General features: G+C 45.4%; 1 protein-coding gene across 19 annotated transcripts in view; it reads right to left on the bottom strand.

Moving 5' to 3' along the window:
* Rreb1 (ras responsive element binding protein 1) overlaps window positions 1-21,071 on the bottom strand; it is a 173,624-nt gene that overhangs the window by 90,906 nt on the left and 61,647 nt on the right. Inside the window, exon 1 of one of the 19 annotated variants that reach the window (XM_006516752.3) lies at window positions 2,020-2,312. The exons of the other annotated variants lie outside the window; for them this stretch is intronic. The gene's annotated coding sequence lies outside the window, so the exon portion shown is untranslated. Of the gene's footprint in view, window positions 1-2,019; window positions 2,313-21,071 lie in introns of those variants that run through there. 19 annotated transcript variants of the gene reach the window in all.

Here is a 21,071-nt window from a genome sequence, read left to right as displayed (position 1 = left end):
AGAAAGGGAAACTAATACTCTCTAGCTAGAATACCTTAAACTATAAAGAAGGAATAACTTCAATGTAAACACCTGCTGCAACCAATCAGGGCCCCAAACCAGCATGTGAGAGGAAAAGAAAACAGAAGTGAAAAAGCTAGCACAAGCACTATCATGCGTACAGCCCTGCTCCAAGTTATCCAGAATATTCTAGAAATGCTTGAGAACACCGTGTTAAACTTTAACTGACAGCTCCCTTAAATTATTTTTTTAATTAATAAGTTTTATTACGGTGTGGTTGACAAAACATGTCAGACTGGATATGTATCTCAGTAGTAGTCACTGCCTAGCACAGCAAAGACTCTGGGTTGAGTCTGAGCAGCAGGTAGGGATAGGGGGCTGTATTTACTTATAGTATATACACAACATTTTGATAGACGTATACATTGTAAAATGGTTAAATTAAACAAAATTAACCCACTACCTCATATGCTTATTTTTGCTATGAAAGCATCTAGGATCTTAAATTCTGAATTGAAGGCAATATTTGATTAAGAGATGATGTAACAATAACTTTGTAACTTCAATTTAAAATTCAATTTTAAAGTCAGCATATGTGTATAAAAGTAAACCACATACCGCCCACCAAATTTTTCTTTAATCAACTAAAATTACTTATTCAAATTTCTCAGGCCAGCTTTAGCACACCAAAAACCTGATTTTCTGAAATTTGCACTTTTAAAAAATATAAATTGGGTCAAAGAAATTCTAGTGTGAATAAAATCTTGGTCCATGCCAGAAAATTAAATAAATAAATAAATAAATAAATAAAGGCAAGTGTTGGGGGAGGAATCCAAACACACTGATGCTCACTGGCCACGGGCAGAGTGGGCCGCAAGACCAGTTGTATCTAACAGTTGTGCTCAAAACAACAAATGGTGCATTCATGAACTGGGAAGCCAAAGGCTGTTCAGGGGCTGTAAAGTCTTCTCGGCATGAGGAGCCCCTGACTTTACTGTTGTTCCCAGTGAAAAAGGACTGAATTCAGTTAGAGGCACAGGCTGTCAACTTCGGCTGTGGCAAAACAGCTCAGATAAAGAGGCCCGAGTACCATTTAACCCTCTTCTAACAGGACCTGGGCCTAATGATAATCGAGGCAACCCCTCCAAGATAATACTGTGAAGGGAAAGGCACACTAGAAACCAGAACGTACCACCTCTTCTTCCTCCTTAAAGAAAATACTCAATACAACAAGCTCCATAACGTCAGAGTAGGCGATTAAACATAGCCTGATCCCCTGAAACACTGCTTCTCCACGACTTTAACAAAAGAAGCACCTGATGCCTGCTACTCAGCATAACTCTCGGAGCTCTGAGTTCTTAAAAAATTAATTAGTGGCATTTGCACCTGTCGGTGCTGAAGGCCCTGATGGTCCTAGCACAAGTGCCACAGTGCGCTATCTAACAGCAAACTGAGCTTTATAGCAAGCAAATATCAGCTAGGAGAATGTGGGGCTTACCTTACATCCATGTTTAAAAAAAATTTTTTTTCCCTAGTTGCTGGGCTTGTGAAAATGACTCAGAGGGTAAAGGCACCTGCTACAAGTCTAGGGACCTTAGTTCCATTCCCAAAATCCACCAAGAACTGGCTCTTGAAAGCTACACACACACACATCTATTTGTCTCATCAGGGTGTGTGTGTGTGTGTGTGTGTGTGTGTGTGTTGGATCTATGTAGCTCTTCCCAAAATCCACCAAGAACTGGCTCTTGAAAGCTACACACACACACATCTATTTGTCTCATCAGGGGTGTGTGTGTGTGTGTTTGTGTGTGTGTGTGTGTGTTGGATCTATGTAGCTCTGACTGGCTTAAACTCAGAGAGATGCTTAGGAGGAAGATGAATGTCACCACGCCCACCTCATCAAAAAAAATTTTTTGACACAGATGCTCTAAATGACCTGTTTCTACCCTTGACCTCACCTCAACTAGTTCAATCAGAATCTTCTGGGGGTGGGTTTTTGTAGCATGGAAGAGTTCTCACCCTGGTGACGGATGGATCCGTTTTGAGAAAGCTGGTCACCAAACAGTAAAGCAAAAAAGGAGGCAAATCCCAAAGTGCAGTCGGCCAGGCATCACACTGTAAGACAAAGAAATGATCCAGGCGACTGTCACGTACTATGTGGGAGGGTCACTTCTCTGAGGCTGCATCCCGGTCGCTGGCTCCAGTCCTGTCTGAGTTACATTTCTGAAAGGTTTCTAGAGAACTGGCCAGGGAGCTTCAAAGCTGACCCTGTGGACTGTCCTAGCATAAGACTGAGCACACCTAACAGGCCGGCTCTGTGGCAAGAGACCTTTGGCCATCAGTAGCAGCGACAACACTCTCCTTGCTAGTGTGATGTCCGGGTTCGGAACGCAAGGAAACCACACCATAGCTAAACAGGCCCTTTTTTTTCTAACAACTGGTTCTGAGAAGAGAAATTTGAAACAGCCCTCAGATGAGACAAGGGCGCCCCACTTTCATCACAGTGACTGCAACGTGTGGGCTTCCCATGAAGGATGCAAAGTTGCAGGCCTGCCTCTGTTCTCCAGGGGAGAGTCACTTTAGAGAGACCCGTTGCCCCTTCTGACCAGGGGATTCAGAAAGGCAAGGCTGAGCTGTGTGTGCTAAAATGCTCGCTCGCTCCCTTGCTCGGCCACCTGGCTGCTGCCACTCCGCTGCTGTCCCCACATGGAAGTCCCTGACTTCCTGCTCCCCGGGGCCTCCTGCGGGGATTCCAGCTCTGCAGCGGGCCAGCCCAGCACCACCCTCCAGTGAGCCCCCGCCGCCACCCATCGAGGGAAACCCAAGATCCGAACAGGGACTTGGTTCTGAGGGGAAAACTACAGAATGCGAGCAAGCCCGCCAGCACAGGCCTCTGAAAACTTCCGAAAACTGGAAACGTGGTCACGAGCTGAAGAAAAGCCCTCGAGCTAGCCAGGAGGAGGAAGGCGTAAAGAGGAAGATGGGGGTCCTGCTCAGAGCACCCACATTTTCTAAAGCCGTCTCTGAGAGAATTCTTTCTAAGGCTTCATGCCTCGACGGGCTCTGGGGGGAAACCTCTAGTTGCCACTTAAAGCCGCTGCTCCAGCCAGAGATCCTGAAAGGGAGAGAGCAGAGCTTCAAGGTCCCATCGGGGGATGCCAGCGCTCTGCCCCACCCCCCGCTGCCGCCTCAGCCAATCGGCGGCGGCGCTGCCGTGACTGACAGCTCCACGGCCCGCTCGCGGAGTGCCCAGCACTGGAGCGGAGGTGAGGAGCGTCGAGCAGGTCCCGCGGCGCCTGGCCAAGCACCGCAAGTCCCCTCGGCCGGAGGAGGTCACCGACCCCGGTCCTAGAGGGCCTGGCTTAGCGGCTCGGGCGCCTCCTGTCCCCGCCTACGCGTGCCTCTATAATGGCTGCTCACCTCCAGTCTCCCTCAAGCCCTTCTCTGGGAAGCCGAACCCAACCCGGGAGAGATGCCCCGCGGGGTCACAGGCCTGGAAGCTCTGGGGTCACCCGGCGCGTCCTGACAAGGACAGACCCGGGCCTGAGGACGCCCAGGCTCGTTTAAAGCGTACACTGAGGGCTTCGGGTTTCTTCGGCAACCTTAACCTCAAGGTTACTGCCCCTGTGGTCGGAGCAGACCCAGGAGCGACCGACCGCTGGGCAAACAGCAAGGCGAGTGGGCGACCCGGTCTGCCGTCGCCGCTTTAAAACCCCTGGGTCGCAGGGGCAGGAAGAGGGCAGCTTAGTTATCCGCGTTTGAAATTTTATTTTTGCTTAAAAAAAAAAATTATGGGAGAACCAGGTTCTTACTTTCAGAGCTGACAGCCAGAGCTCTACTAGAATATTACATGATATGTGGAGCTCCCATGTTTTATGCTGTATTTGGCGATATTGAATTCTAGCGCTTTGGTTTACCGGTAGGACTGTACTAACTGATACAAATGGCTATCAGGGAGCAGACACGAGACATCTTTTTGAAAGGAATAAAAGAAATCCCTGCAACCTTCAAAAGTACCTAATGAATGCCACACTTCATTTCTTTGCGGAGACCTTGAGAACATTGCATCCTTCAAGGATGCTTTCTCATGAAAGAACACCCTTGCCTCGCACTGCATCTGAACAAATCCATCGTGTTCGTCTCGATACATAAAATGCTGGGCAGAAGAGCTAGTTTCCCAGTAGGCCTCATAATGACTTTGCTTTTTCCCTAAATTCTCAATAATCAAAAAAAAAAAAAAAAAAATCCACCAGCCTTCTGACCTTGGACTCTCATTTTCATCTGTCTCCTGCAGTACACTCTCTTTACTAACCATTCAGCACACTGCAAGCTCTGATAAAAGTGGTTAATGTTTATTGAAACCTGAGCATGAACTGTACTAAACCAGATAGGGAGTAAAAAGGCAAAGTTCTGTTAACTGCATCCATGCACTGGGTGGGGGTGCGGGGGGGTGGTGGCTGGAAGAAAATTCTTCTGTAAGTTTTGAACCTGAAATTTCTCAGTGAGAAAGTACAAACGTCCAAACTGATGAATTATGTCAATTATCTATCAGCCATGAATAAATGCTCTGGGTCCATTTTGTTGCCTCTGGAAGTTTTCTGGTAGAAATGCACCTCCACGATCTTACAGGGTTGTCAGAAAAAAAAAAAAAAAATAACAAAACTCAAACCAGAAATGTATGTTTCATGGACTCTCATTTTTCTGAAGACTTGTATACTTTATCAATAACCAATTTTAATGATACTGCTAAGTATTTATCTGAACAGTTTTTGTAAATTGGGTTATTATAACTGAAAAGGTTAAGAAAAATATTTCAAGTTATGGTCTAAAATATCTCTCACTTAGCTCTTTAATCGTCCAAGGTTAACAGTTTATTTCAGCCTAAGTAGATTTTATTCTAGCATCCCTTAACATCCATCATATTTACTATATATCATATTAAATCTGAACTTGCTGTTAATTGACACTGTATTTCTACATAATCCCTTTTCTCAAATAACCTCAGTTAATATAAAATGTCAATATACACACATCTAACACACATGGACTGTCACAAATAGGATGCTCTCAGGTGTTACTTTCTCTCTTCCCCATCCCCCTTGCTTAAAGAGCAGCAATAGAATCAGTCACCTTGGAAACCAACATCACCCAGTGTTTGTAGAACAAACAATGGTACCTTTTCAGCCAGTACCAGGCAGGCAGGGCAAGGGGCAGCCAGGCAGTTCTGGGCCTTACAGGAGTATTAACATATTAAATTCATTCAATGCACCAAAAAGTAGTTCATTACTAAAATTCAAGTGCTCACTATCATGTGAGCCTTTGATTAGACACCATACAGAAACTGAGATTTAAAGTTTAAAAAAAAACAAGAGACAAAAATAAAAACTTTTCATTATCTTTAGAATTGTTTTAGATACCTGTAAGAAATATAAAGCACATCTTGTTACTGAGGCTCACCCTCCAGAAAACAAGGAAGTTGCTTAAGGGGAGGAAAAAAAAAAAAAAAACCATGTTTCATCTAATTATTCCTACCAAGGCATCTTATTAGTCTTCAATATGCCAACATAATCGTTTTTCAAATGTGCCTTAACTGGCTTATGTAATTTCTAGTATTAGTAAACCTTCCTATAGTGACCTAAAATACCCCAGTTCCAGAAAAATTTTCGATAGCAATAATTACTTTTTTGACCTTGGGAGAGTACAGAGCTTTCAGTTGCTGAACCCTTACATAAATGAACCATTTGACTGGCTCAAGTTTTAGGAGAGATTTGACTACTTTTTTTTTTTTAAATCACAAATGAGCTGTGAATTAAAATGAAACACTGTCGTGTGCTCTTCAGACTCTCCAGCCTGAAATGTTTTAAATGTCCAATGAAAGTGCAGGTTCCTCCTTTTCCTGGGTGGGTTTTCCTTCCCACCAATTAAGAAAGAAGCCTCGGTCTAACTGAAGTATTTGGACAGCAGTTTGGTGTCAGTTAAATACCACAGTAACTGGCATTTTCTATCACCTCCAGACTAAGGGACAAATACCCACTCAACAGGGACCAGCACGAAGCTTAAACTGGAAAGAGTGCCAGGTTTTGTGTGTATGCAGTTTTTTTTTTCCTTCCCATGTATTTCTCCTCAAAGATTTGGATCTTCGACATCCTTTCATACAAATGTGCGAATGCCTTCTGACTGACTGGGATGTAAAACGCTAATTAATGAACGCTTTTTCTGAAGCCAGTCGATCAGTTAACATGACCACCCTCCCCGACTGGAGGCACAAGGAAAAGGGGTGGGGTGGGTTGGCTAAACGGTTAGACAGGGTGCCCTCGAAAACGAAAAGGAACCCTGGATGTAATGACTGACATGCCGACAACTTAAAGATACTTTAAAATAGGCCACAGCACTGAGCACCAGGCAGTCACCCTGAGCACAGTGGCTTCAGCTCTGGGCAGAGAGAGGAAGAGGAGGAGTCAGGCCAGGGCCAAGTGACTTCTCCAATCCTCTTCTTCCAGCACTGCAAAGAAAAAGAAAAAGAAAAAAAAAAAAAAGGCACAAGAGGGGGGGGGGCTTCAGAACCACACTTTACAACTGCATCTTCCCACAGTCATTTTTACCACGACGAGGACTACCTGAAGTAATTTGAGCAGCTGACTCCATTGTTGGGCCAGAAAAGCCAGTTTCAATTCCTTAGAAAAAAACCAACCAAACCCTCGGCATTTGGCTTCGTAAGTTTTACTTGCCTATGCATTGGGGCATCTAAACACACGTGCACGCGCACCCTACTCGAGTTACCGTGCAGAACCAAGAGCCAAGCAACTTCTGGACCGCACAGACAGCGGCAGTTACAGCCTTCAGACCCTTCAGCCCGGCTCCTTGGATTCCAACTCCCTACCCAGGTCCTCCCGGCACCCCGGGGGGTGGGGAGGAAGTGTCTAGGCGAGCAGAACATTCTCCTTGTTCCTCCGGCTCCTCCCAGCCCTTCTGGGAAAGCCTGGGGACAGGCAGGACTGCCCACCTCCAGACAGCCTATAAAGCAAAGGGTCAGCTGAGCACAGTTGGGGAAGGAGTCTCAGTACCCAGCCACTCCCATCTCCAGATCCAGGAAAGATGACCCTAAGGGCAGAGCTTCCTCCATCTTCTGCAAGAACATCTCAAAAGAGCAGACTTGGAGGGGAGGGGAGGGGAGGGGAAGGGAGGGGAGGGGAAGGGGGAGGGGAGAGGGGGGAGGGGAGGGGAGGGGAGGGGAGGGGAGGGGAGGGAAGGGGAGGGAAGGGGAGGGGAGGGAAGGGGAGGGAAGGGAGGAAGGGAAGGAAAGGGAAGGGAAGAAGGGAAGGGAAGAAGGGAAGGGAAAGGACCAGGTGTGTGGCGACCTCATCTTTTTAGCCTCCTCAGTATCTGTATCTAGTTTCTGTTTCACTACCACCGCACTGCACTTAAGAATCTGTGAGCCAGTGCATGCCTGCTTTCTAATGTAATTCTGAGGGCAACACACGTTTAGTGACAGACCTGAACAAGCCACATGGTACTACAACAAAGCCATTAGGCTTCAGAACTTAATCCATTTTAAATAAAGATATTTATGCTTTGTTTATAGATTCGTGTCTTTAGAGAATGTTATTTATTTTATGATCTGTTACACCTAAAAAAAAAAAACCACTTTCTTCTCAAGAAAGTAGGCCTGTTCAAGCTTGTGTGTGTGTGTGTGTGTGTGTGTGTGTGTGTGTTTCCATAACCCCTTTCTCCAATAACTTCTCTCTTACAAACAATGTGCCTATTTCTAATCACTGAGACCCAAAGTAAGCTACTGGAGGGGGTGGGGAGAGGAATTCCTAGGTGTTTAAGACTTCAAAACAAACTAAAACCCTAAGATATCAATCACAACCCATTTCTATCTTAAAAAAAAAACAACTGTAATTATACCTACAAAGGCGATGGAGGTCCTGCTGTGGAGATACCCTCCCACTTGAACCTCAGCCAGAACCAAACTTGCTCTGGAATTTCTAAACTAAGTTTGGAGGGTTTCCCCATGAGACCTTCATGAGGTCACTGTGCACCCTAGTGACTAGGCCTCTAGTTGGGCAGAGGAGCCTTCCTCACAGCTGAGTTTACCAGCACAGGTGCACTGTGTAGGCGGTCACAAGTTCTTCAACTGAGGTCTGGCAGACCCTCAGGTCACCTGCTACCTACCTCCTTTACAAGATCCACTTCCCCCAATTATCCCTGCCTGGATTTGACCATTTCTGGACCCGGTACTTTCTCAGGCTCATCTGATAAGTTCTTACTGTCAATTTTACTTTGCTAAGCTGCCACCTAAAGTTCCGAGAACAACATGGAAAGATTATAAAGGCTTGAAATAGAGACACATTAAATGTTTTGGAGCACATACAGACCCGCCTAAAATGTAAACAGCATACCTGCTTCCGGCCCAGACTCTTAGAAAATAGGACATGGTGGAATAGGGCCCATGTAATATAGTCTTCCTACAGATAGCAAAGGACATTTCCCTGAGATGGCCGTCACCTCTACCTGCGCCTTGGCGAGTTCATCAGCGCAGTAACTTGGCCCTCAATGGTGAGGACAGAAGGCATCCCATTGTAAAAAGAGGAAAATACAACCAGAGGAGAGTGGAGATGAGGTTCCTAAGGACGGGCTCCTTCCTTCTGTTCCTCTACCTTAAAGCAACTGGCACTTTTCCTTTATGTGAAAAGATAATGATTTCTCTCCTCCCACAGATTAATATGCACTGTTAGACAGGGGGTGAGGTGGGGGCGGGGGAGGAGTGGTGAGGGGCATCGTTTTGTTGCCTAACAATATGGTTCAAGATATATAGTCTGTCCACTTCAGGGATGAGAAAAACTAAAGCTAAACATAATTAAGGCAGATGAATTTGGGTTAAGGGCTCCTAACTCACAAGCCCAGGGTTCATGTTAACAGACCATGGTGGATAATTAAAAGGGCCTTTTGGAGGAATGAAGGTAGGCAAGGATGCTTGGACAACCTGGCAGATTGAATTCACTCCCCTGACTCAATTCTTTGTTCTGAAGGACTGTGATCTAAGGGCTGTCCTGGACATTGCTCAGGGAATGTCACTCTCCTGACCCACCTGTGTGAACAGAACCCATCCCCCTAACTTCTCAGAGAATGGCCCTCAGCTGCGCACCACTCCGAGGCCATTCCTAGGCTGAGTTGAGGGATCCCATTTACAGTTCAGAGCTGACCTCATGGCTATTTCTCCTGACGTTAGTCCTTAGCGTGATTCATACACAGGAACTGTCTCTGGGCAGGAGCCTCTGGGGAACTGTTTCAAGGGGGCCACTTAATTATCTCTTCAGTAAGTTATCTACCAGCTAAGTATATTCACATGTAAGTACTATTGGTCTGCATGTATATAAAGACTCTCCTACAACTAATGACAATAAATAAATGCCACTAAAATGCTATTAATGGCTTCTTTGTCATTACAGCTTCCAATATAGTCTAAAAGAATAAAAGCGTACTTGGTCTTGAAGATTTAAGACTCACTATGTAACCTTCTAGCCTAGAACTTTCTATGCAGGCAAGGCACTGCTTCATGAAATGCTAGGACTAAAGGCACGACTCCCAGCTTGCTTTGTTGTTTGAGGATCTATCCCTATATAGCCCTAGGTTTAAGCCTATAGCCCTACAAATAAGTACGTGTGTGTGTGTGTGTGTGTGTGTGTACACGTACATGTATGTGTGTTTTAATAATAGCAATAAGAAAGCCTATATTGAAGATTATGAAAGAGTACCCAAATATGACAGATTAAAATGAAATATCCTACAGAGGCATAGCCTCTGGGAAATGGCATGTCATATCCAGTACTATGTTGAGAATAAAAACAAAAAAGAACTTTTGCTCCTACATGTGACACCCCCCCATTTTAAAGACACTAAACAAAGAGCCCAGCCCCCTCTTCTTACTTCCCTAACTCAACTCTTCATTCTAAGTTAAACTTTTTGTTGTTGTTTTCCCTTTGAAAGCTCAAGCCCAGGACCTTGCTACAACTCCAGCTTAGAGTCTGGCCCCTTTGAGGGCCTCCTCGAATGGCTCGATTTGTTTTTCATTGTTGACTCCAGCTTGTTTGGGATACTGAGACTAACAGGTCACTTTCTAAACAAAAACAAACACTTTTGTCATTAGTATTTTCTTACATAAAGTTTAACCGACTTCTGATTGTGGATTGTTTTTTTTTGTTTTGTTTTGTTTTGTTTTTAAATCCCAGACTGGCTTCTTCTTCTTTTTTGTTTTTTTAATTTTTATTTATTTTATATGTAAGTACACTGAAGCTGTCTTCAGGCACCCCAGAAGGAGGGCATTAGATCTCATTATGGATGGTTGTGAGCCACCATGTGGTTGCTGGGATTTGAACTCAGGACCTTTGGAAGAGCAGCCAGTGCTCCCAACACTGAGCCACTTCTCCAGCCCGACTGGCTTCTTTTAAATGAGGAAACATTCCTCCTCCCCGTAATGAGAACCCAGATTATGCCACATCAAAATAATGTGATTTTTATGCCAATATAAGGTTGACTAGACCAGAAAAGACTGGTCATACATTCTTAAATTGAAAAAGATACAGTATAACCTAAAGGGGAATGTATATAAGTGAGTTTCTTACCCACAAATGAATCCTGCTTTTATATTGTGTTCAGCTGGAGGTGTGGCTCAGTGGTTAGAGTGCTTGCCTGGCATGCACTGGCTTCAGGACAGCACAGACCCACCTGCATGCTGCATGCAGGTTTGCAGGAAAACTACTTTATTTCCCACTGGCGTTATTCTTTTAATTCATTTTCCTTGGTGAAATCATATTGCAGGAAAATAATTTTAGAATCTAATGGGATTAGAGAGATGGTTCGGCGGTTAAGACTTGTTCTTGCAGAGGACCTAGGTTCGATTCCCAGGACCCACAGTCCAGAAGTCTAATTACAGCGAATCCAATGGCTTCTTATGACCACTTTGTGCACGAGGCATGCATATGGTGCAGATCTAAGTGAGCAAAACACTCACATACATAAAATAAATCTTTAAAGGTTATATTTAAATCTCATAGAAAAAAAATTAACTCCTTAGGGCTATTTCCTTTCTCACTTTTTTGTTGGTTTGGTTTGGTTTTGAGTCAGGTTTTCTCTGTGTAGCCCTGACTGTCCTGGCTGGAACTAGCTCTGTAGACCATGCTGGCCTCAAACTCGGAGATTCACCTGCTCCTGCTGCCTCTGGAGTGCTGGAATTAAGGCTCCCTGCACCACCACACCTGGTGCCAGGCTCCTCGTTACTCTTAAAGGGAAGACAAGTCACTTTTTCTTCAAATGGCTCATTATCTACCATGAATACAAACATTTTTACAGTCATGGTGTGATTTTTTAAAAGATTTATTTATTTATTTCTATTTATATGAGTACACTGCAGCTGTCTTCAGACACACCCTAGAAGATTGCATCGGATTCCATTACAGATGGTTGTGAGCCACCATGTGGGTTGCTAGGAACTGAACTCAGGACCTCTGGCAAAGCAAGCAGTCAGTGCTCTTCACCACTGAGCCATCTCTCCAGCCCCATGGTGTGATTTTGATTTACTAGCTGGTAGCAGATTATTGATATAAACTGCTTGCTAACAGGATAATGTGAGCAACTGGGGCCCCACCCACCACATTGTTGGATCTCCTGGGTAGGCAGGGACATACTGATGTCTACGGAAATCAAACATGCAAGATCAATGGTCCGCACCTGGACACCTCGGAGGACCTCATCTTTCCTCACTAGTTAAGGTGTAAGGAGAATAAGTAAACCACGGTATTGTTTTTAAGCACAACGGTTGTAAACGAAGATCAGAAAAGAGATTAACCAAAGGCTGGTATTTCTAACTACTTGCCCGCCGCCCCAGTGCAGCTGAGCTGATTTCACTAAGTTCGCTCCCCTGAAAAGCAGAGGCCTGAACGTTAGACTTGAACATACTTCCAAGAGTTCCACTGACGACCACGCTTCCAGCTGCACTAATTTGTGGGGGTAATCCTGCCCAAAACACAAGACGCATGCGCAGCAACGACAAACGCAGCTCAGTTTATCCGCTGTTTATACCGTGCTGGATATTGGGTATTTATAGTGTTTTATATCATGCTCTGTAATCCCACGGCATAGCTGATCACTCTCAGCTTACATGTGTAAAAAGGATCTGCTTCTTATAAACAAAAACAAAACAAAGCAGAACCCTGCGGTGTGAAGCAAAAGCAAAGGCTGTTTCAGATGGGGCCGGAAGCTGCACACCCGAATCCGAAGCCCCCGGTTCTCTGTCTACACCTGCCAAACTGGTAAAGTAACCCTGCCTTATCCATCTCACCCGTCTACAGCGGCCATTGGCTGAGCACCTAGGGATGAGCCAGTATACATAAAAAAAAAAAAAAAAAAAAAAAAAGATAAAAGGACAAAAGGCCTTATGAGCTTACACTCCAGTATGAAGAAACCTGATTTCACTTCTTTTTAGGGGCAAAACAAAATAGTGCCTGATATTTATTGGACACTTGATATGCATTAGCTCACTTTCTGCCTTTTAACAATTGGAGGGATGGGGTGCAAACAAACAAAAAAAAATTAAAAAAAGAACCCAATGAAAGTAACAGAGGCTATGTCAGCCACAAAGGAGATAATTTTACTTAATAAACAACCTCAGGGGCTGGTGAGATGGCTCAGCGGGTAAGAGCACCCGACTGCTCTTCCGAAGGTCCAAAGTTCAAATCCCAGCAACCACATGGTGGCTCACAACCACCCGTAATGAGATCTGATGCCCTCTTCTGGTGTTTCTGAAGACAGCTACAGTGTACTTACACATAATAAATAAATAAATCTTTAAAAAAAAAAAAAAAAAAAAAAAAAAAAAAAAAAAAAAAAAAAAACAACCTCAGAAGGGCTAGAATTAAGAGCACTGTGGGACCCTGGCCTGGGTTTGAATTTTGCCCCACTAGCTGTAGTATCCCTAAATAAGGCACACCTCTCTAAGCTGCAGCTTCTTTGCTCGTAAGATGGATGCAGAGGTGACTGTCACAGGGATGGCGATCAGATCTCCCGAATGTCTGAAACAGTAAGTATACACACTTGCCAGCATTGTTAGGAAGGCAGCAGTTAAAATGCGCGCAGGACTTGTTCAGCTCTCACGATACCTGCTCCTTTAAAAAAAACAAACTGGGAGAAGCCATCCCTGGAAGAGCACGATGCTCCTAGTCCAGGGCGCCAGGCAGAGAGTTTGCCCGGAGGGAGATCAGATGCAGGTGGTTGTGAAACGGCAAGCGCAACCGAATCTGAGTCACCCGGGGTGACGTCCAGAGCGTGTGGATTATGTGGGCCCTGGCCCTGGCTCTGGCTGCCTCTCTTTCAGGCACTTCCAGCTTTACCAGAGGGCTGAGGAGCGCAAAGCAGTGCAGTAACAGAGGGATTTACTACTGCTTTGCAGGTTTCTAGAGGAAGGCCAGTTGGCTGTAGAGGATCAAAATGATTATTTGGGGGTTATTATCAGTCATAAATTCAGACTTGCCTTGCCCTGCTGAGCACCAGGTAAGGAAGACCTTTTTCTCCTTGTGGATAGAGGCAGAAGCCAGCAGCCCCAAAACCAGGATGGAGAAAGGAAATCAAGAAGAGATAGGCCTCAGGAAACAACACTGAGACCCCGGGCAGAGCCACAGTACCTGGTGTCCTGACCCAACTGGCAGCTGTCTCCACACTACATGTGCAGAAGTCTTCCTTACAGATACACAGGCTCAGCTGCCAACGTTAGAAACACAAAGCACCCTAAAAGAGCTTCCCAGACCAAAGGGAAATGAACCCAAGCCTTCCAAGTAGAGGCCTAGCGAGAATTCAGTCGCCTGCTACCTGGCCGCACCTTCCTTACACCTCTCAAAGGTGGCTCGCCTGAATCGGCAGCTATGGAGCCAGAGATTGTGACTCAGCTTTTCACCGAGACTTCCTTGTGTGTGCATCAGTGCAGTGGCTCGGGGCAATTAGCATCCTAAGTACTTAGCTTAGTGCATCCTGTACCAGGTGCCCTGGGATGTGTTCTCTGCTTTGGATCATGGTGGTCACCAAAGCACCAATGCTCAAACCTCCTTCTCCCTTGTAAGGATGCTGCCAAGACCCTGGGAGGACAGACTGTCACTACTCTGCTCAAATCTTAGGGTCCCTATGTCCAGAAGATGGAAAGGTCAACTTCTGCCCCACCTGACCCGGGCTCTAAGTAACCCGTCAATCCTGTTATCTCCTGGTACATCGTCTTCAACAGCAAATTATACCCTGGACTTCCAAACCGGCCTGTCCTCTCCTGCTGGGACCTCGGCCCCTGCTTGTACTTTTTCCTGGAAGTGCAGACCCAGTGCGGTGAGCCTCTCTGAACCCTGGCCTTCCCATGGGAACTTGGCTTGGGGGACCATTAGGCATTGTGGGTTCCTTTCACAACATAAACTCCCCCGAGGCAAAAGCCACCGTGCTTCACCTGCCAAAACCTAAACCCAATTCCCTCAACACTACAGCTGCTCAATTAAGGCCATTTACCGACTGAAGGTGGAGGCAATCAAATCGCATGCAACACTCTCACGAGGTACTTGTCAAGGCACAAGAATGGAGTTTAAGGAATAGAAAGCTTCAGGTACCCAGGTGTGAAGATCATCCACAGCAAAAATGACCAAATGCGCGGGGCGGGGGTGTAGTTCATCAAAAGATCGCACGATTAGCATCTGTGAGACTCCGAGTTCCATACCCAGAATCAAAATAACAAAAAAAAAAAAAAAAAAAAAAAAAAAAAGAAAAGAAAAGGTAAGAGGAAAAATAAAACAAACAACAACAACAAAAGATTATCCCTAATGCTATGGAAAATGAGCCATTGAGCTTCCTGGAAAACTACCATTAGCTGTAAGATGCTAGCTAAACAAACGTCTCCAAGCCTCTGTTTCCTTCCTTTACAAGAAAGACAGGGGGGCAGGAGCTCAGCAGTTAAGAGCTGAACAGTCTTAGTCACCCATGTGGCAGCCTACAGTCGTCTCCAGAATATCCAATACCTTCATGTGTACATGCACATACAATAGAAACACACATGGAGGCAAAGCAGTCATCCACATAAAATCAACCTAAGAGCAATATTTTTGTTAAAGGAAGAGAAAAACAGCTACATCCTACCAGACGGTGATGGACATTACACACAGATCACAACAGGCGCCTCCCTCCCGCTGGTCACATACACCAAAGGAAGCCTTGAGCTGCACTTTCAGAGGCCTCCCAATATCCTGGTTCCCCAAAAAATCCTGATTCAGCTTAGGAGGACCCCACTTCCTCTTGCACACTTGTAGCTCCAACGTTAAAGACAAAACTAAGCAATGTGGAAAAAAACCAGGAAGTCTCACCGATCGGTTTTAAGTGAGTGACTAGAAGGTCTCTGTGCTGTTTGGCCCACCAATTTTACAGGGGCCTACGTACATTTCCCCCAACCTTCTCAGCCGGCTCCTTTAGTCTGTGAGTATAGGCTTTGAAATGTAAAGGCAGGCCAATAAAAAATATTTTAATATTTCCTCCCCAGAGGACAGAGAACTCAGAAAACTTCAGAGTCCAAGGGAACACTGTGTCTACAATAATTATTAAACCACTAATTGTCTGTGGAGCCTCCCATCTGGCTGCTTTCACACCCACCAAAATACTTTAAAGCCCTGGGCATGGCCCCCTTCCCTGGCTATCCCATCTACATACAGGCAAGGAGGAGCAGGGCCTGGAGCACCTAAGGGGTGGAGCCCTTAGGGGGAGGGCAACTGTTACATAGAGGAGCCGAGCTGACACCTCTGTAGAGACAGCATTCTGTTTTATGAACAGATTGTTTCCACCAGAAGCTGCTAAGCCCCTGAAGATGTCTACCCCTGTTATCGAGACTGTGAAATTGCTAGCCCTCTGTCCACTCAGCCCTGGAGCGCACTGGATCCATGAGGACAGACAAAGCAAGAGTCACAGTAAATAAAATGGTCCTTGCTAGACTCCTGGCATTCACCTCCTTTGCTGGGAATCAACTCCAGAACCTTGTGCAGACAAATACCTTAATATTGAGCCCCGTGCCCGGCCCAGGCCCAATCCTTGCAACACTTGAGTGGAGGAAAGATGAGTCTCTAGCCCACTAAAGACTTCAGCTCTCTAATGAACTTAAAGTGCCAATTAGCAGGATACAATAAAGGAAGTTTAAACAGTGTCTGATTAAATTCTATTTGTTGCAAACAAATTCTCCCACCTTTCAATGACCTTTTCTTCTTTAAAGCAAAGCAAAATAAAACAACAACAAAGCCAGGCATGGTGGCACACGCCTTTAATCCCAGCACTCGGGAGGCAGAGGCAGGCGGATTCCTGAGTTCGAGGCCAGCCTGGTGTACAAAGTGAGTTCCAGGACAGCCAGGGCTATACAGAGAAACCCTGTCTCAAAAAACAAAAACAAAAACAAAACAAAAAACAAACAAACTAAAACAACAACAACAACAACAGAAACCATGCACCTTTGTAGTGCTACGATCATTCTACCCACACTCCTTAGTTATTACTTAACAGTGCTTGGAAAAATAACCCACAGCCCTGAAATGGAAATTCTTCCACAAAAGAAAGAAACTATTCTATTCAGGAGGATACCAAGCTAAGCATGGCTTTCTATACCTGAGTCCTTAGTATTCGGGAGGCAGAGGCGGGAGCCTTACTACAAGGTCCAATCTAGCTCGATACAGTGAGCTGCAGGCCAGCCCAGTTACATAAAAGAAGACACGGTATTTCGAGTGTGTGCTACACACTTGATGCCATCTCTCTTGCATTCCTCCCAAGCGCTGGCTGGATGACTCTACTTGAAAGCAAAGCCTATGGCGGCTTGTAAAACCAGGCAACACTTCCCACATCTCCACTCTAGAGAATACCCACAAACCCGACCTTCACAACTGTCTTATTCTATCCCCAAATCAGCTTCCCATTTTCCTGCCTCATTGGGCGCATGGCTGTTTTAGCTGAGAAGTGCATCTTGCTTTTCCTTCCCCACCTCCTCCTCCACGTGGTAGGCCCTCCACGGCTGGCTGGGACCACACTTCCTCTTTCCCGGCTGCAGCACACTGGCATCTCTGCAGTATGGCCTCGCCGATTTGCCAGTTGCTGTGGAGACTTACACCAGGAACCATATGCCTATCCTTGCCTCCCCGGCACTTGGTACCTGGACTAGGTGTCAAGGCAGAGTGACCGACACAGGCATGCAATCCATAGTTGAGAAATAAAGAGCACAGATCTCTCCTAACCTGATTTGCTTCTCATTCGAGCAAAATCACCGATTATAAATAATAACAGACCCTGTGGGCCAGTGATAACCTGAGCCCGTAAGCATGCAAAACTTAGATTCTGTTTCTAGTTTCCAAGCAATCCCCTTTCAAAGACCCTCCAGATGCAAAAGGCAAAGCTCACAGCAATTCAGGTCCAGCTCTACAACTCGTCCAGGGCCCCTGAAGAGAGCAAAGCATTATGATGAGCCCCACCCCCAAAACAAGGAGGGAGGTAGGATGCTCTCTGACTATCCTCCAGTCCACGCTGTCTCCTGTTTATGAAATGAAACAGCTCCACAGGGTACTTCATGCCTCTGATCCCAGCACTTGGAGGCTAAGGCTGGAGGACCAAGAATCCCAGGTCAACCTTTGGACGAGAGTTCAAAATGAAAGAGCAAGAAAATCAACAAAGAAACGGAAGCTCTCTTAGCTGATCTAGGCAAATATGAAGACACAAGTGTGAGATGAATTCAGTTGTCATACTTGACACTACAGATCACTGAGCTGAGGGTCGCGCCACAACAGCAGCTGAGAGCAAACTCTTTCCGTATGTTAAAGGAAATAAACAAGTGGTTATGGAGCTGGGCTTGGTGGCCCATGACTTTGGTCCTAGCCTTTAATCCTAGACCCCAGGAAGAGGCAGACGGATCTCTGAATTCAAGACCCACCTTGAATTCATCTACATAGTTCCAGGTAAGCCATTAACTACAGAAAATCCCTGTCTCAAAAACCCAAAACAAATAAACAAACCAAGTTTACAACAAAAACAATGGGCTGGTTTTTTTCCCCTTCAGAAACCCAAAGCAATAAATAAATACATACATACATACATACATACATACATACAAACAAACTCATGTGGAGCGCATGCAGTCTCTACTCTGCTCAAAAGTGCTCAAAAGTTAAAGCAGAGCTCAGGAGCTGCCAATGACATTGGCATGGGTGTCTTGGCATGGGTGTCTTGGGAGTGATTCAGGAGAGCATCCTACCAGCTGGCAGACAGAAGACCAACTTCCTCCCTCCTACCACCTATCCTTTGAGGTTACCTTCTCCAGAGTGATGACCTGGTGAAAATTCCCTTTGTCCATAGGTTTTCCTTAGGCCTGCCCAGCCCCCCCCCCCAACCACCCCTCCCAGTCCCCCCAGGTCTTTCCCACAGTCATGGGCCCCTATGTTTTGTTTTACTGTCTCCCTATACCCCCTTTCTAGGAGCATCCTAGAAGACAGCTGCTTTGCTGTCTGGGCAAGTTGTGCACTCTGAGAGTCTCCAGTCACCCCTCCCTCCTGAAGGTCTAATTCACTAAATCAAGCAGGTAGTAGGTCTAACTCCCTACTCCTAGCAGAATGAGCTGTTTCATGGCGTGAGAAGTTTCCAGAAGCTAGAATCCCTGTCACAACCTACTTGTTCTTGTTTGTCAACCACCTTACTGACCATCATACCATCATATCTGTATGAAGAAAAATTTCAAGGAGTTATTTGGCAAATCTTGAGTCAACGATACCTCAGGTATCAGGTTGGGCACAGCAGTAGCCAAGGCTCTGGAGCCCACATCACTGAATCGACTGTGTGCTACCTCTCTGGGTCTCAAATTCTTCATCTGAATCATGGGGATAATAATTGTACCTACCTCACTGTGTCAGAACTGTAAAGCATGAACGAAATGGCACATGTGAAGAACGTGGGACGGTGGTAATTAGTATGTTCTCAATAGCTATGACTGCTGCTCCTACCATCGTGCGGAGAGTTGTTTTCACACAACAGACTACCACCACCAAAAGGGTGGGTGAAAGCAAAGTGTAATCACTTTAGGCTGTGGTGGTAGAGTAGGGTTCCATGGGTTTAGTAGGGTAGGAACAGGAGAAAAGGGGGCTTTCTTCATTTATGCTGTGTCTGTTTCAAAGGACATGCAGGCAAGCGCACCTTGCCGGCGGGTGATGTTCTCCGCTAAAGGTGACCCAGAACTCAAACTCGATTTGCCGTACTTCTCCAAATGTCATCTAGACAGACTCGTTTATGGTAAGAAGAACCATGTGGTAGTTTCTCCTGTTTAAGAACAGATTTCTAGTTGGCTGCAGTGGTGGAGGTACAGGTATTATCCTAGAACTCTTAAGTAGACACAGAGGAGGACCAGGAGAAACAGACCATCCTAGGCTATCTTAGAGAACTCCCCACCCACCTCAACCCTCAAAAAAAAAAAAAAAGACCGGTTTTCCTGTCTTCAATCTTCTGCCGAGAAACCAGAAACACTGCAGCTGAGCTGACTGTCTCTGACTTCCTGAGACAAACCTACACAAACAGCCCTTCCAGAACAAGGACCAAGTGAATCTTAGCTGTTCCAAATTATATTTTACTTATGTATTGTATGTATGCAGGGCTGGGGGGCGGGATGTGTAGATGTCTGGGTATGCACAGACCACAGGTTATATGTGAAGGCCAGATCAGTCCACTCCTGCCAGCCTATTGCTCAAACCCAGGCTGTCACGTTTCTCAGCCCACACCTTTAACCACTGAGCCATCCTGCCATCTTTCTCCCCACTGCTCTTGAAAATCATAACACAACCAGTACTAATCTCTGCCTCCCCGGCATACATATAACATTCCCTCCTCTTCTTGGGTATAAGATGCTATGGTCATGTGATCACAAACCATCTCCCCTCCACTGCAGAGCATGATGACAGTCACCGTGCACATGCCACCCTTACCTACAGCTGCACCAAGCGTCACTTCAAAAAAGAAAAAAAGTGTGTACCAGTTGTCTATTCGAGTTATTTACTAATCCTTTTCGATGCTTTGCTTTATGACTGCAAAGAAAATCCCTTAAACTAAAAGCTAAATGGGAAGCAGACCAAAACTCACAGTCTTATATAATGAACTTGGTTACAACTTATTCTGAAACTCCGAAAATACCTTTTGGCCAACTTTTCATTGGAAATGGTAAAGAAATGTCTTGTCTTTAGAGGATAAAATAAGATTTGAAATTTCTGCCGGGTGTGATGGCACACACCTTTAATAATTACTGTTCTGGAGGCAGAGGCAAGAAAATCTGAGTTCAAGGCCATAGTGAGACTATCTCAAAAAAAGAAAAAAAGTATGCAAAGCCATCAGAGAAAAACTACATGTCATTTCCAATGTTTGAAACCAACCATGAAGCATATACTAAGGTATGTTTTGTTAAATCAAAGCTGAATTAACATTGAAGCTGGGCCTATCGTACTGAACCATACATAGGACCATGTGTATTTCAAATGAGCTTTGTGGATATATTCTAAAATAAATCTGCTTTTGACTCACTGGACATTAAGGACACATGGGCTAGAGATGTGGCTTGGTAGCAGAGGACTTGCCTGGTGTGAACCGCTCCATTCCTCAGCATTCCAAAACCAAGAAGCAAGAGAGTACCCAGCCCCGTCTTCCCTTCTAACTGCCGGACACAACAAACACCGTACTGTACAAAACACTTTTCTGAGGAAAAAGTAGAAGTCTTTTTGTTGTATATAATTTTTTTAAAGGCAAGGTCTCACTATGTAGCCCAGGCTAGCCAATAATTAATGGACCAGGATGTCCTTGAACTTAGAATCAGCATGCCTTTCTTGCCTTAAAGATGCGTACCACCATGCCTACCAGGCTAGCAAATACTCCAAGATCACAGTCAGTCAAGATAAAGGTGGCTCTGGGCTCACAGAAGGACAGAGATAGCCTCAGGATGTGTATCATGAGGAACTTATGAGCAAAGCTTGTTGGGATTCCAAAGCATTCCCCTCCCTCCC

This window comes from Mus musculus, chromosome 13 (genome assembly GCF_000001635.26).
Source record: "Mus musculus strain C57BL/6J chromosome 13, GRCm38.p6 C57BL/6J".
Classification (NCBI taxonomy): Eukaryota; Metazoa; Chordata; class Mammalia; order Rodentia; family Muridae; genus Mus; species Mus musculus.
Note: the sequence above shows the minus strand (reverse complement) of the source record. Positions and strands in the feature narration are given on the sequence as shown.